The sequence below is a fragment of the Carettochelys insculpta genome, chromosome 1 (assembly GCF_033958435.1).
Source record: "Carettochelys insculpta isolate YL-2023 chromosome 1, ASM3395843v1, whole genome shotgun sequence".
Lineage (NCBI taxonomy): Eukaryota > Metazoa > Chordata > Testudines > Carettochelyidae > Carettochelys > Carettochelys insculpta.
In genome coordinates, this window is record NC_134137.1 from 275252438 (window position 1) to 275269738 (window position 17301).

Genomic DNA, 17301 nt, shown 5'->3' on the forward strand with positions numbered 1-17301 from the left:
TGTGTGAGTGCTACAGCCAGCCACACTTGAATTGCACTGCAGGGCAACTCCAGTAAACTCCCAGTCACAGACTTTCCCTTAGAAATGGGCATCTTGTGCTGTCTCTGCACCCCACCTAGACAACACAAGTTCATATGAAGTCCATCATTTTATTCATAGAAAATGATATGCCTAAGTAGGGTTATCCCAAATGGAGTTTCCCAAACACAGTGTTTCCGTTAAATCAGTAAAACAAGTTTATAAATGTAGAATGATGACTTTTAACTGATTATAAATAAGAAGGCATAAAAGTCAGAATTGGTTACAAAGACATAAAAGGCAAAACACAACTAGTACCTAGCATAACGAGCTGAGTGAATCCATGAGAAAATTCACCAAATATTTCAGCATGGCGTGGCCAACAAGTGGCCCATGGCCCAGAAATCCAGCCCATGAAGCATTTTTATCTGGCCCACAAACCTTCTCCTGAAACAGCAATACATTTTACCTAAGCCAGCCAAATTAGTGTGGGGCAGGGTGTATAGTCAGGCTGGGGCAGAGATCAGCAGCCTGTGGCTCCGGATCCACATGTGGCTACCTGCCCTGCTGCAGCTGACAGAATGGAACTAAATTCAATTGGTTTAATGGCTGGCAGGGTGGCAGGAGGTATTCTGTCTGGCTACAATTTCATTCCATTATTTCAGTGTGGCAGGGCAGGGAGCCACCCATGCTGCAGGTGGGGAATGAGCAAGAAAGTTGGGGGGAGGGTCATCCAAGTCTGCCCCTGCTGAAGTCATGCAGATGCACTGAGAAGGGCGGGGAAGGTGGTGGTTGTAGAGGAACAGTGGCAGCACATGGAGCTCATCATCTGAGGCAGGTTAATCTTGAGGATTGCAGGGTGGGGAGGTTGGGGCTGAGAGGGATAATCTTGGGCATGGAGGGGCAGGTTTGAGGCTCTTTTGTGTTCAGCCCCTGGAACATGTAAAAGATTGCTGTGTGGCCCCCCGATGCAAAAAGGTTGGCCACCCCTATTCTGTCTTGCTAGCTAAATTCATTTCAGCCACAGTCCTCCCCAGTCCAATAATGCTTCCATTGTCCTTCAGGTATTGTCAATACTAGGAATAGAGATGAAGGAAGAGAATATTTTGGAGCTTCTGTTCCCCATTCTTGTAACTTTCTCCTTCTTTGAGAGTGATCTCCAGCTAGGGTACAGGAGACAGAGAATCTTTGGGGTGGCAACCTTCCACTATTCCTTTCCCAAGATGTAAATGTCTTATTTACACCACTTTTCCTGCCAAAGAATGGCTACTTAACCAGCAGATTATCCGTATGATGTGTGTGACACCAGGCTGAGATATCAGTTTGGCTTTTGTCTCTGAAGAAGTAGTCTGTGGCTGCTTTCCAATATTTGGAATGTCTTAATAACATTATCCAGTAGAAATTTATAACTTTACATACAGTGTTGCCACACATATTTTTCCAGGACAATAATGTTCAGCAAATTATGGGTCTTCAAATAATACCTCACCTTTATAAAAATTTATCGTCATCCCATAAAAGGGCTGAACATAAGGGGATCCACTGTCACAGGGGGTTCTTGTTCTCTCTAAGGAAATAATTATCAACTTGTAACTGCAAGAAAACCACAGTGTGGTGTTTGAAGTACTATGCTCCCGCCAGAGCCCTTGTTACATTTGGGGGTTATCTCTGGTAAAGTTATTGGCACTCTTGTAGGGTCTTTCATTATTTCTAATGTAGCTCTGTAATGCTTCTACTTAAGTAGAAGTATGATTGCCTAGACATAGCTGTATGTGGTGAGAATTGAGGCAGTCTGGGCAGCTGGGGAATTCACAGAGCAAGCGGGAAGCTGTGGAGTTTGAAAACCCAGGTCAGGAGATAGAGCGATGCAGGTCTTCACCCAAGTGATGGCGGGGGAGAGGGAAGCCTAAGAGTGAATGCCCTGGCTAGATCACAAGGATGCAGTTACCCAGAAGTGTGACAGGCATGTCAAAGACAATATCAGCACAAACCAGAACACAAAGATTTTAGTGTACAAACACTATGTGGTTCTTATACCGAGGTCCATGTGTATGCAAAATGCCCTATATATTAGACTTATTGACAGTGTACTTTCACTTCATTTAAAAGTGAGAAAAACAATAGTTGTCCATTTTAGCTGTGAACTTCTCTGTAAATGGCTGTGCCTATCACCTGTTTGTATGTAGTATTGGAGTAACTGGCTGTGTGCAGGAATATAGACAAAACATATTCTATGGTGCAGGAATATAGACAAAAGCCCAATGCAATCAGGATAATGTCCCTTATTCAAAGTGGCCATTAAACTAAATTCAATTGTCGATCCACTTATTTCACACAAGGAATGAAATGTGCAAGGCTAGGTCCTTAGCTGGAATAAATCATGTTAGCTCTATTGACCTCAGAGGAGCTATGCCAACTTTCACTAGCCATGAAACTGGAGCATAAATTTAGAAATCAAAAAACAAGGACTTTTTAAAAATAGTCCAGGATATTTTCTGTCTTTATCACAACAAAAGTTTCTTTCTCTAAAGCATTTCATTAGTGGATGGAGAACTGTAAAGGAACAGAACAAAATAAATGATCCGAAAGAAATATACTGGGGTTTAACAAGGCGAAGTGCAGAGTCCTGCACTTACGACGGAAGAATCCAAAGCATAGTTACAGGCTGGGGATGGACTGGCTAAGCAGTTCTGCAGAAAGGGACCTGGGAATTATAGGGGAGAAGAAGCTGGATATGAGTCAACCATGTGTTCTTGTTTCCAAGAAGGCTAAAGGCATATTGGGCTGTATTAGTAAGAGCATTGCCAGCAGATCGAGGGAAGTGATTATTCCCTTCTGTTCTGCACTACTGAGGCCACATCTGGGGCATTGTGTGCACTTTCAGGAAGAGCGCCCCCTTTTGAAAGTTTCTTTCAAAAGAAGACGTGTGTAGATGCTCTGCAGGGCCCTTCTTTCAAAAGAAAAGTCTTCATTTTTGATCCCTGGCCCATTCTTTCAAAAGAGCAGGGGCTGTGTGGAGGCTCTCTTTTGAAAGAGCAGGTCACTCTTAATCCGTTTTTTTTGGGTGTGGACTCTGTCTTTTGAAAGAAGGCTTCTTCTTTTGAAAGATCTGTGTAGTGTAGACTTAGCCTTTGTGAAGTCCAACCTTTGTCTGCCTGCCTATTTGGACTGTTAGCTCTTTGTGGCAAGGGCTGTTTCTTAGTAGAGTGTCTGTCCATTGCACAGCACTAAGGATCTGGTTAGGGCTTCTTCATGTTACTAAAATTTAAATAGTCCCACTGAAGGCAATGATAAGATTTACACGAGTAAAGGTATTTACATGCCTGTTTGCCGGATTGGAGAGAGTGAACAGGCAGTTGACTATAGCTCAAAGAAATGCTATTGGATTACAAATCACATGAAAAGCCCCACATATCACTCCCTGCATTACTGAAAACACCTGTCATTATTAAAATTTAAATAATTTTTAAAAATGCAATTCACTTTCCTCTATAAGTTTCCAGTGCTTATTTTTTGTCCTTCGACTGTGAGCTCTTTGGGGCAGGCCCTGTCTTTTTCTCTTGTGTTTATTCAGTGCCTCACACAATGAGGACTGGGGTCTCTGAGCACTTCAGAGTGACACAGAATAAGCAAATGTAATGTCTTCACTCATGTAGGAGGACAGAAATAGACGAGTCAGTGTCTTTCTTGCTCTTGCGGTTGCGCAGAAAACTTTGACAGCATGAGCTGAATTTAAAGTGATGCCTGCCAGGGTTTCCAGACGTCTTGAAACAGTAACTCTGAGAAGTATGAACAATCCTGTTTAATCCCACTTGGTGTTAACTCTGAAGTCTAATGAAGAACCTTTAAATGCCTGTATTGTTACCTATTTCACTTGATTGTGTGAGCGCAAACCTCCAGCTCACGTGTTTATTCTGCCATTGAAAACTACCTCAGCGGGTGCCAAAATTCCCAATTATCACTTACATACTTGGCAAAGCCCACAACTTCTCGCCTTGACAATGGCCAGAGTGTAGTGATACACTCACAGTCGGAGCAAAAATCTGTGATTTTTATTGATGGTATGGGGGACCACCAAATCAGAGGAATACTGTAATGATCACCTTGTTCATGCCCCTACTGATTGTTATAAAACCTTGGGTTTTCCATTTCAGTGAAGCTGCCCCAGAATTCTTCAGCTGACCGAACCACAATGCCACAGAATTCTACAGAATGTAAGGCCAGTTTGCCACAGAATACATAGTTTGTTAGCGAAAACTTTGAGACTCCATGCTTGTAAGAGTGATGCACTCAGGGATAGGTTAACCTTATGCAGTTTAGAACTGCTCCTGTGATCAAGGGATGTGAATACCAGCCTTTCATTCTTACCTGATTTGAGCATTAAACAGCCCAAGGCCTGTACTTCACGGTCAAATTCTGGTTTCAGTGGGACCAGGATTTAGCCCTTCAAGACCAGAGGATGTCATTAAGACACAGCCCAGTGTAGGGGTGATCCCAGTGGGTGCTCACCATAGCATCACCCCTTAGGCGTGTGCAGCATTCATTCTCCATCACTAGCTGTACTGGCCAATCCGCAGGGGAAGGCTTGGTCTTGTCTGTGCCGCACTTCTTGTGGAGAGGCTGTGGGACATCACCTTCCACTTGGAGAGAGCAGGGGCTGCAGGTGTAGCTAGTGCTTTTGTATGGTTTGCAAAGTGAGCAAAAAGATAACAGCTTCTAAACACTGTAAACAAATGGAAAGTGAATTACAGATGCTTAATGTGATGAGAGAGGACGATCTTGGGGGTCAGGCACTAAAGATCTGAGTTCAGGTCTTGGCTTTGCTAAACACTTTTTCTGTGACCTCAAGCAAGCCATTTTCAACTTCATCTTGTACCAGTGTTCTGTTCGCATAGTAGCTTGTTCACGTGATCGCATGTTGCAAAGGACGGGCCTTCTGCACTGAGTTCTGGCATGCATGTCTGCATGCCGAATAGTCCCAGAGAGGTAGCTATGTTAGTATGTACCTTCACAAAACAAAAAAGCAGTTCTGTAGCACTTTAAAAACCAACAAAATTATTTATTAGGTGAGAAGCTTCACGGGACAAACACAGTTCATCAGAATTTCCAGATCTGAAGAAATGGGTCTGACCCATGTAAGCTCATGACTTAAATCATTGTGTTAGTCTTAAAAGTGCAACGGGACTGCTTTTATGTCTGCATGAGTCTGTGTGTCACTGTTTGCCCTGAGAAAGGGCTGCTTCCCTTCAAATCACTCTTGTACCAGTAACATAAATGGAAGTTTGGCCATTGACTTCAGAGGGAACTGGATCAGGTCCGTAATCTGTGCATCCCGGTTTCCCATCTATAAAATGTGGATCATAAAAGAACTGGTTGGAAAAAGTCTTTTAAAAATATTTAATTGGAACTTGAAAATTTGGAAAAACTGGAACATTATATGCTGGGGGACTGATTTCTCCAAATTTCTGAAGAAAACACAGGATGTTTTGAAACCCTTTTGCTAGGAGGGCCCATTTCATCTGCCTGGCTCCTCAGCAGTCTGACTGGTGGCCTGTTGGGAAGTCCAGACTTCCAGGGTTTATGGTCCCAGAACATCCACCACGTCCATGTAAATTGCTCCAGAGTCAGGGACCCCAGGATTTCCAGTGGCTTGGTCTCCCAGGCAACCCAACAGGCTGACTGCCCCTGAACAAAAGCTCTCATTGCAGAGAATTCCCAAATTTCTGGTTTTCATTCAGAACAAAACCATGTTTTGAGACAACAAGCACCTCATTGTTGTGGAATAACCTTTCCCGGCATTGCTCTAAATAATCTACCACTTTATGGCTACATCTACACTCATGAGCTCATGGGAATAAGGGTACTTTGAAGTAGGCGGGGTCCTTTCGAAAAGGAGACCCGTTGGGACGAGACGTGCGGCGGCAAGCCGCATCAATTTCGAAGTGCCGCAGCCGCGCGCATGCTAATGAAGCGCTGAATATGCATTTCAGCGCTTCATTAGTAAACTTCGAAATGGCCATTTGCGTGGCCATTTCGAAGTTTGGGGCTCGTGTAGACACAGCCTATATCTGCTTTATCTATTTCAATTGTAAAGCCTTTTACAGGTACTGTTTCTGAGCCTGTTTATGCAGGGCCTAGCACAATGGGGCCATAATCTTGGTTGTGGCCCCTGGACACTAAAGTAATTTACACATAATAAATAGAGCTTATTATCCATCCCTTTAAGTCACAGATACCCATGTGGCTATTTTACCAAAAGGGAAAATGGATGGTTTGCACCAATACCTTATAAAAAATTTCTTCCTGAAGTCACAAGTCTCAAAACAAAACTTTAGAGAGCCAGACGAGTTCCAGGGAAATTCTGATTCTCAGTCTGATTATGCTTCCCACCCTTACTTGCAACTGTAGAATTTCATCTCTACCACATCCCAAGCTGCAGTGACAAGAAAGTCTTCTCCTGAGGATTCAAGTCTATCTATGTCTGGATAGTTTCAAGGGGAAAATACTTCTGAACACTGTAAGGTCTGGCCCATTTAAGTCAGCTTCTTCCTGTAGGTGGAATATAGGAAAGGAAGAAGATAGTTAATGTTTTGTTTGAAATCATTTTTCCAAAGAGATACAGAGTAAAATGGAAAAACGTTTCTCTGGGCTTTGTTCCTTTCACAGCAAAACTAGACTCTTTCATGAGTAAATGTTCCCATAAACAAACCATGGAGACCACCAGCTTGGGAAGGATCTCAGGATCAAATATGTATATGTGCTTACATGCCAAACAAATGCCTGCCCCATCACCTCCTCTCAATAAAGAGGTGAGAGGTCACGAGAGTCATTTCTTTGTCTTAGTATAATGAATTACACCCGCTAAATTGTCCTGTGCATCAATTATATTATCATTTATATGTTATGGTAGGTGTCACCAGGTGGCACTGTTAGATATAGGACTAGCAAAATAGTTTATTAGGTGAGCTTTCGTGGGACAGACCCACTTCTTCAGACCATAGCCAGACCAGAACAGACTCAATATTTAAGACACAGAGAACCAAAAACAGAATCACAGGCACTCTCCCACGCTCCTGAGCGTGGGAGAGTGCCTGTGATTCTGTTTTTGGTTCTCTGTGTCTTAAATATTGAGTCTGTTCTGGTCTGGCTATGGTCTGAAGAAGTGGGTCTGTCCCACGAAAGCTCACCTAATAAACTATTTTGCTAGTCTTTAAAGTGCTACTTGACTGCTTTTTGTTTTGATAGTATCTAGACTAGCACGGCTTACTCTCTGTTACTGTTAGATATAGGGTTATTTTTACTTAGCCTGCGAGCAAGTTTTGACTGTTGGGAAGGTAACGCCATGTTGGAGTTATTCATCCATCCTTTCAGGTGCCAGGTGCAATGTTATGAACTATATGTGTGCATGGGGCTCTGCATTTATATGAATGACTGTTGGATTTTGCACAGAGGCAGATTCTAAAGAGACTGTGTAAGACCATTTTCTTTCTGCCTTGGGGTCTGATTAGAGTCAACTCTTGAGGCAGAATTGCTCCCTGGGAACTCTGTGGTTGTACTGGGTTGAGATTCCTGGAGGAAAGGATTGCCCAGCATATTGTTTGGTCATACCATATCAGCAATGGCCTCTGGGTGTACATAAAGGAAGGTGTGATGTAAGGATACTGAGACTCTCTGTCCCTGATTTCTCCTCCACAGGGAGGCTGATCAGCAAGGCCCTGGACCACTGCTACTGATCAGCAGAGTGACACTGATGTCAGAATAAGGCATTTGTGCTGGAAAAGGGGCGACAGTCTTGTAGTATCACCTGGAGGCCCAGCTGGAATCTGGGTCACATTATGCTAGACATTGCGCACACACAAAATTAAAAAGGACAGCCGCGGCCTCAAGGAGCTGACAACCAGAGCATGTGATGAGAGACAGCAAAGAGGGCAGGGAGCAGGCAGTAGGGGAATGACTGTATCTGGAATAAGTAGCAGTTGTTTCAATATGTAGCTTAGCAACAGAGCTGGGATTAATTTGTGCTTATTTCCATACGCTCAGACCCTGACCCCTGTGAAGTCAATGGAACTTAATACAAGCACAGGGATCCACTTGGCTGGATCTGATTGCAGGAGTAGGGCCAAGACAGGAAGCAGGCCCTTTTCCAGGGAAAGAGAAGAACGCTGTGGTCAGAAAGAAGGGTAGTTTTTTCAAAGAGATCCTGTCACGAGAAAGAAGTGACAAGGGGTCATAAGCCATGCAAATGGAGCCCATGCAGCTGTAGGCACTGTAGATGCAGAGACTACTCTGTAATCCATGGGGAATGGAACCTCTCTGCAGACAGGAAATGTCCATTTAGGTAACTTCTAGGTCTGAATTCATACCTATTCAATTAAGTATGAGGGGAAAGGATGGAGCTGATTAGTTTGTTTGACGAGGGACGGGCTGTAGGGCCCCTGTCAATGTACAGTCAGATAGCAACTCACACTTTTGGGTCCATTGTTTGTCATCCCCACCTCACATTTCTGTTAAAGCCTTCTCCACCTTTGGATGCCTTACAACACTCTTTGACAAAAGAATATAGGGAATCAGTGCTCCCCTGGTGGTAAGTATCACTCCTTTTTGCCTGCTATGAGGTCTGTCTCAGTCCCCAGATATATTACTTGGATTACGGAGCTCTGTCTGAGGCACTCCACCTCTTAATTTACAGAGATAACACAGTGTTTACAAACTGTTGATGTTGGTTCAACATGACCATGACCATTTCCAGCAACCAGACGCACCCTTCACATGGCTGTGGGCTGGTCGCAGAACACTGAGAACCTTGGCAAGATTTCCAAGGTAGAAGCCGTAACTGGCACTTGATCTCAATTTAATACCATGGATAAACAGAGGTACAGAGACAAGAGGTGACTTTCTCCGAGTCACTCATCCAGGAGAGATGGAACTAAAACCCAGGTCTTCTGACTCCAAGTCTAGTGCTAGTATATGTAATAAGGTTAAATATCTCCACTGATTTGCAGTTACTTGGAATCAACATACAGGACTGAGCTTTTTTTTACTTTAATTTTTAAAATAAGTAACATTTAAATAATGACTAATAAAAGGGAGTGTCTTCTCTCTTAAAAACAATCTTCAAGATCATTTAAGCAAGGGCCAGAGTTTTAGAAGAGCTCCGCACATTTGGGTGCAGAACCATTTGGAACCTATATTCCCTGTTTAAGTGCATTAATGGGAGCTGAATTTTTATAAAAATCTGGCCGATTTATAGTTGCTGAGCTCTTGAAAAATCTGGTCCTAATAATCTAGAAGAAGTGTCCAAAATTTTGCAGGTGCTGCTGGGAATAATGCTTATCCCTCTTTGTCAAGCACTTTAAGAGATATGGATGCATGGCAAATGCTATATAAGTGCTAAATTGGCTAGTACAGTGGTTCCCAACCTGCGGTCTGTGAAGGTATTGCAGGGGGGTTGGTGAAAAAGATAAAAGATAAATAAAAAGGATCACAGAAAATAAGTTTTAAATAACTTGCAAAGTTACAATCCATTATTTTTTAAATGAAATCTCTTCCAATAATGTTATTAATTGCTGTCTGAAAATCTATGCTCTGGTTTACTTTCTCATGGAATGAAGTGCACATAGCAGCTAGAATTGGCTTTGATGGGGGTCTGTGAACGGTTTGGGGGAGTGATTGGGAGTCCAAGAACAGTTTGGGGCCGATTGAGGGGTCCGCACTCGTGAAAAGGTTTGGAACCAATGGGCTAGTACGTCCCCAAAGCCCAGTGTTTAAAGACACATTGCAAAAGTGTTGAACAGTAACAGAGAGGAAGCTGTGCTAGTCTATACACTATCAAAACAAAAAGCAGTCAAGTAGCACTTTAAAGACTAGCAAAATAGTTTATTAGGTGAGCTCTTTCATGGGACAGACCCACTTCTTCAGACCATAGCCAGACCAGAATAGACTCAATATTTAAGGCATAGAGAACCAAAAACAGTAAGCAAGGAGGACAAATCAGAAAAAGATAATCAAGGTGAGCAAATCAGAGAGCGGAGGGGTGGGGGGGAAGGTCAAGAATTAGATTGAACCAAGTATGCAGACGAGCCCCTATAGTGACTCAGAAAGTTCCCATCACAATTTAAACCATGTGTTAATGTGCCAAATTTGAATATAAAAGCCAGCTCGGCTGTTTCCCTTTCCAGAATGGTGCAATAATTCTTTTTCAGTAACACACATACCTTGAGGTCATTGACAGAATGCCCCATTCCATTAAAATGTTGACTAACTGGTTTGTGGATCTGGAGTGTTTTGATGCCTGTTTTGTGCCCATTGACCCTTTGTCTAAGGGAGTTAGAAGTCTGTCCAATATACAAAGCATCTGGGCATTGTTGGCACATGATGGCATATGTGATGTTTGTAGAGGAGCATGAGAAAGTGCCTGTGATTTTGTGAGTAACCTGGTTAGGTCCAGTGATGGTATTTCCAGAGAAGATATGTGGACAAAGCTGGCAGCAGGCTTTGTTGCAGGGAAAGGTTCTAGGACTGGTGTTCCTGGGATACAGACTGTGGCTGTTAGTGAGGATCCTCATGAGGTTGGGAGGTTGTCTGTAGGAGAGAACAGGCATGTCACCCAGGGCGTTCTGGAGTGTGGCATCCTGATTAAGGATAGGTTGTAGGTCTTTAATAATTCGTTGCAGTGGTCTGAGTTGGGGGCTGTAGGTGATGACCAGTGGTGTTCTGTTCTTGGCTTTTTTGGGCCGATCTTGGAGTAGTTGGCCTCTGGGTATTCGTCTGGCCCTGTCGATTTGTTTTTTTACTTCTCCTGGTGGGTAATTCAGGTTTATGAATATTTGGTAAAGTTCTTGTAGTTTTTGGTCTCTGTCAGTTGGATCAGAGCAAATGCGATTGTACCTAAGAGCTTGACTGTAAACAAAGGATCTAGTCACGTGTGCAGGATGGAAACTAGAAGGGTGTAGATAAGTATAGCGATCAGTAGGTTTTCGGTACAGTGTGGTACTGATCAGGCCATCCTTGATTAGTACTGTAGTGTCCAGGAAATGTATCTCTTGCATGTTGTAATCGAGGCATAAATCGATGGTGGGGTGTAGATTGTTAAAGTCTCTGTTGAATTCTTCTAGAGCCTCTGTACCATGGGTCCAAATCATAAAGATGTCATCAATGTATCTTAAGTAGAAGAAGGGTAATAGGGTACGAGAGCTGAGGAATCGTTGTTCCAGGTCAGCCATAAATATATTAGCATATTGTGGGGCCATGCAGGTGCCCATAGCAGTTCCACTAATCTGGAGGTATAAATTGTCCCCAAAATGGAAATGATTGTGTGTGAGAACAAAGTTACAGAGGTCAGACACCAGACTGGCTGTGGTGGCATCACGGATGGTATTCCTGATTGCTTGTAACCTAACCTAACCTAACCAGGTTACTCACAAAATCACAGGCACTTTCTCATGCTCCTCTACAAACATCACATATGCCATCATGTGCCAACAATGCTCAGATGCTTTGTATATTGGACAGACTTCTAACTCCCTTAGACAAAGGGTCCATGGGCACAAAACAGACATCAAAACACTCCAGATCCACAAACCAGTTAGTCAACATTTTAATGGAATGGGGCATTCTGTCAATGACCTAAAGGTATGTGTGTTACTGAAAAAGAATTATCGCACCGTTCTGGAAAGGGAAACAGCCGAGCTGGCTTTTATATTCAAATTTGGCACATTAACACATGGTTTAAATCATGATGGGAACTTTCTGAGTCACTATAGGGGCTCGTCTGCATACTTGGTTCAATCTAATTCTTGACCTTCCCCCCCACCCCTCCGCTCTCTGATTTGCTCACCTTGATTATCTTTTTCTGATTTGTCCTCCTTGCTTACTGTTTTTGGTTCTCTATGCCTTAAATATTGAGTCTGTTCTGGTCTGGCTATGGTCTGAAGAAGTGGGTCTGTCCCATGAAAGAGCTCACCTAATAAACTATTTTGCTAGTCTTTAAAGTGCTACTTGACTGCTTTTTGTTTTGCGAAAGTGCTGTTATTGCACACTAGTGCCACAAGATGGCAGGTTTCAACTGTTTGATGGCGCGGGTCAAGCTTGTGCTGGGTTGCATAGGGAAATACTCTGACACAGTCCTGTATAGTCTCTTCTCAGCTCCGTCCCCCTGGAGTTCTTTTTGATGTTGGAAGCCAGCTGGAGATTTGCTCTTAAAGGAGCAGTCAGAAGAATGACTGCAAGGGGAGGACAATCAGAGTCCATGTGGTCAGGAGGGACAGGTGAAGGGAACGATACCAGGAAACCAGAAAGGAAGGCCAGGAGAGGCGTGGGTATGGGGGGAAAAGGCATGAGGGAGACAAGTGGGTGCCGAAGGAGGTTGAAAGGGCAGCTGCTGAAGAGATGGCTGAGAAGTAAGAGACACAGGTGGGTCAGATGGGGCAGCAGCTGCAAAGTAAGCAGGTTGGAACTGGGCTGGGGGCCTGGCTGGTTCATACCAGCTGGGTCAGACCCTTTGAGCTAGTACTGTGTGCTGGCTGGAGGGAAGGAGTTGCATACGAGCTGGCCAGAGGGCATGAGGAGGAGGAGGAGCTGACTGGAAGGAAAGATCAGCAAAGGGGGGTGCTCGAGACCTGGCCAGCTGTACTGGGCTGAAAGGGGCCGGGTGAGGAGGAAATGTGTGTTTTGACTCCAGCCACAGAGCTGTCCCCCATACAGCAATGCCTTTACACAAGCATCGCTCTGTGCACTGCAGTGAGGATACATCCCCACCTTTGCCCTGGTGAGCGAGTATTGGGTTTGATCATGATATGGTAGCCCTGTAACAAAACAAAAAAGCAGTCATGCAGCACTTTAAAGACTAACAGAATAATATATTAGGTGATGAGCTGTCCTGGGACAGACCCACTTCTTCAGCTCTATAGTCATACCAGAACAGACTCAATATATAAAGCACAGAGCTCCAAAAATTGTTATCCAGGGTGACAAATCAGAAAAATTGCTATCAAGGTGGACAAATCAGATAGAAGAGAAAAAAGAGTGGGGTGGGAGAGTTAAGTGTTAGGTCAAACATGTGAAAGAGTCCTTACAATGGGTCAGGTAATTGTTGTCCCTGTTCAAACCACATGTTAATGTGTCAAATTTGAACATGAATGTTAGTTCCGAACATTCTCTCTGTAGACAGTTGTAAAGTCTCTTTTCTGCAGAACACAAACTCTTGGGGCTTTAACAGAATGGCCCACTCCATTAAAGTGCTGCCTGACAGGTTTGCATATTTGGAGATATTTGATGTCTGCTCTATATCCATTCATTCTTTGTCAAAGAGTGCTTGCAGTCTGCCCTATACACAAAGTGTGTGCGCATCACTGGCACTTGATGACATTAGTTGAGAAACAGGAGAATGTGCCCCTGATTCTGTAATTAATTTGGTTAGGTCCAGTGATGAACACCCCCCTCTTTCTACTCTTCTGTCTGATTTGCCAACCTTGATAACAATTTTTCTGATTTGTCAGTCTTGATGATAATTTTTGGACCTCTGTGCTTTATATATTGAGTCTGTTCTGAGAAGGCTACAGATCTGAAGAAGTGGGTCTGTCCCACGAAAGCTCATCATCTAATAAATTATCTTCTAAGTCTTTCAAATACTACATGACTGCTATTTTGTTTTGATAGAATACAGACTAACACAGCTCTCTCTCTCTGTTTCTGTAACAATATTCATGCCTAACTGTCTGCTAGCACCTTCAGAGCTGAAGATCCCAGTGCTGGCTGGAAATGTGAATTAAACCACACAATACCCCTGCAAAGTAGACAGTTAGTTCCATCCCCACTTTACACTTGGACACAGTGAGCCATGGTGGTTCAGTGACTTTGTCAAAGCAAGTCTGTGTGGACAGCAACAGAACTCATTATTCCTAGATCTTTGCTCTGAGCACAAACTTTAGGAGGCCAAGAAAGCTGGGAATTGCCACTTATTCTAGTCCATGTGCAAATGAATAGGCAGGATGGGAAATTCAGTAGGATCAAACATGACCTTAAGAACAGGGGAAGAGCTGGACACTGTATTAGTGCCAGATTGGAGATTCTTCACGAATCAAATCAGAGTGGGGAAACCTGAGGACAGAAACAGTGTCCATCTGATGGAAGTGTCTATAATGGAGAGGAGAGGATTTGGAATCTATGGAGTGTTTAATGCCCCTGCGATCAGAGACTCTTTGGTCTCCCCTTAGTAAATGGAATTCCAACCTGCTGGGTTCAAAATGATAGTGCTAGTTAAGCAGGCTTTAAGATGGTTAGGAGCATAAGAGCGGCAAAGAGGACAGCCACCCAAATTCTCATGGGAGCTCTGCTGGAGGAGGCTAGCTTTCTGAACCAGAGCTAGCAATGCTTTGCTATTGTCACTTTTCCTGCTTTGAATCTGGTAGCTCTTTACTGTCATTCTCTGGTAGTTAGTTTGTGATCATGCCTCACTCCAAAGAGGAAGTCTGCTGAGAAGCAGTGGCAAAGGGCTGTGGTCTGATACTGGTATGACGGGGGGAGTCAGTGCAGACTGGGTTGCTGTCAACAGCTGCGTGTTCCCCTTCATGCTTTGTAACTGCAGAGAAACTGCTTTTGTTAGGGCTGAGGAAACCACTGATGTTTTGCTGCAGGCTATTTTTACTCTGACCACTGCAAGGAAGGCTGGGGGCAAAAAGAAACCCTTGGCTTGCAGACATCTAAGTCTGAAGGTCCATACAACCCTACATGTGACTGTCCAAACCAGCTAACTCACATTCAAAGTTAAAAACAAAGTGAGGCTATGAAAGTTCTAACTTATGGTCAGTTGCCCGCAACCAGGTATGACCAGGATACAAGGATGTCCCAGTTCCTTTTCCCACGATCATGCCAACCATACAGGAGCCCTGCATTAAGATACCCTCCCATGCAAGCATTGCCTGTGAATTCTCCTGGTGTTGATCCACCAACTTTATGGCCATGATGAGATGCACAAGCAGCCAGTATGGGAGCCAGAATCTAAAATCTGCAGCACTTTGTCCCTGTATATATTATGAAAATAAATAAGTAACTCTTATTGTCCTATTAGAGGAAATGTTTTCTACATCTGCTGGTTCATGAGATATCAGACCTTAAAATGACCATTAATCCTTTGCCAGTATGGTATTATTGGTATCAGTGTGGAACGAAACAGCTAGTTGTAAAGCAGTTGAATTTTCATACTCTTGACAGTAATAACTCTGCTTGTGACATCTACCAAACCCCAAGACTTGCTGTAAATAAGATGATGACCTCGATCCATTGAGGCATTTAGGCCTAAGTAATTTCGTGGAACTAGGCTGAATTGAGGTTGTCAATAATGACTTCTGGAAAGCACCACCAGGATGTTCTCTACACCAAGTCATTTCTTTTATTTTTCCCTTTGCTGGGCCCAAACTGCAAAATTCTAAAAGCTGGATTTTGAACCCCTGAAGATTGTAGGAGTTCAAATCCAGAGTTTTAATTTTGTTTCGCTCATTCTGAAACAAAGCTCAGCAATGAAATTCTAGTTTGGGCTTGACTCCCTCAAATTTAGATGGAGCTTGGACTAGACGTTTGTTTTGGGCCCATTTTATGCGTAATTTATGTAGAAAAAAACTGAATTACATCAGCATTGCACAAGCTTCTCAAAGCCAAGTTTCCGTCATGTAAATGAAACCAGTAGCAACCCCTTATGACTAGTGCTAAAGACTATGCTCAATGAGCAGTCCCTCAGGTCAAATTGTGTTGGTGCACCAGAACTGGGGGGAGCAATAGGGGCTAGCACCTCCACAATGGAAAAATTGCAGGGGTGACCACACTTCTGCTTCTGCACATCATTTTTGTACACAGTTTAAGAATGAGTGTTCCCTGGAAGATTCACATAGGTTGGGGACTGGGGCCACAGAGGTAAGAACAGAACGGAGTGGAGTGGCCACTGCAGGCCCTCGGCTCAGGCCAGGAAGCAGGTATTTGATGACTGGGCAGGCCCAGAAGCAGCTACCTGTTGACAGAGATGCCAGCTATTGGCACCTCCTTTCTCAGCCTGGAGCTGACACCCCACCCTTGAGCAAAGCTGTCACCTGTGCAACCCTTCCTATCACCCTTCTAATTCAAAGCAAGCTTCTGCTGCCTCCAGCCACATAGTATACTGGGTGTGTGTACACTGCAGTTGAAAACTCAGTTTGCCCATGCCTGGTGACATTGGTTCCTGGGTCTCCTGCTACGGGGCAGCCTAGATATTCAGGCTCAGGGACCCTGTGAGGTAGGAGAGTCCCAGAGGTTGGGCTGCAGCCACAATTAACTGGCCCCTGGGGCTTATGGGGCTCAGGCCGAGTCAGCTGGCACAGCCAGCCACTGATAGCTAACTGCAGCGTCACCACACTGTGACAAATGGGGTGATCTCCTGGATTGAAGTTTTAAGTTTTATAGTTCTGGGGAGTCCACTGTATTTGAAACGCAATTGTTTAGGTGTTAATTGGGTTAAATGCAAGTAACTCCACTGGGAAGTTAAGGGCTCATGTAAAGCTTGGAGATGTTAGGAACTTCAAAGCAGTTTTTTAAATAATGTGAACATGTAAAGTAGATTTCTCAGGAAAAGTCAGGTAGACTAGCATAACCCCTCTGGCCAGCAAAAATCTCATTCCACTGAAGCTTTGCCCTGGTGATGGGATTCACTGTCTGGCTGATTACTTATTCCCAGCCTCTTTGAAAAGCCCACACTGGATAAAGGACTCACTCACAGATTGATGGGCGTTCTTGACCTAAGCAAAGGGTGCAATGAATTTGAAACCATGGGAAAAGGGCGGCTCACCTGTCAGAGCCTGCATCAAAGTCCAAGTGATGTCTGTTAAGCTTATTAGTATGCATGTAGGTTCTTCATTGTTTGTAATAAGTCTTCTCTGTGATGCTTTTACCTAAAAAAAAAATCTGCTTGCTTACACAGAACTGTTTGGTAACTTCAAATTGTGACCATTACACTGCATATCATCTGAAGGGAGAAGCTAAACTGGCCTGCTTAGGCTGAGTCTTTGATGGGAGAAACACAGTGGGAGCAGGGAGCTGGTCACCCTGGAAATACCCTGGTTAGCAAAGAAAGAGATACCGGCTCCACCCAAGAGAGGTGATTGCTGAAGAGACTGGAGTGGCTTTTCTGTCTGGATCACAGAGGGGGAACACAGGTACAGTTGCTATGAATTGATAAATATTTCCATTTTACATGCTTTGAGCAGTGAAACAGTTAATTGGTGTTTTAAAATATTGCTGGTGTCTGACCGAGCAGTCATT

General features: G+C 43.8%; 1 long non-coding RNA gene across 1 annotated transcript in view; it reads left to right on the top strand.

Moving 5' to 3' along the window:
• The window catches only part of LOC142020244 (uncharacterized), a 47153-nt gene extending 30128 nt beyond the window's left edge, over positions 1 to 17025 (top strand). Inside the window, exon 3 of the long non-coding RNA XR_012647325.1 lies at positions 16961 to 17025. This is a non-coding gene — a long non-coding RNA (uncharacterized LOC142020244). The remainder of the gene's footprint in view (positions 1 to 16960) is intronic.
• Positions 17026 to 17301: the final 276 nt, after the last annotated feature.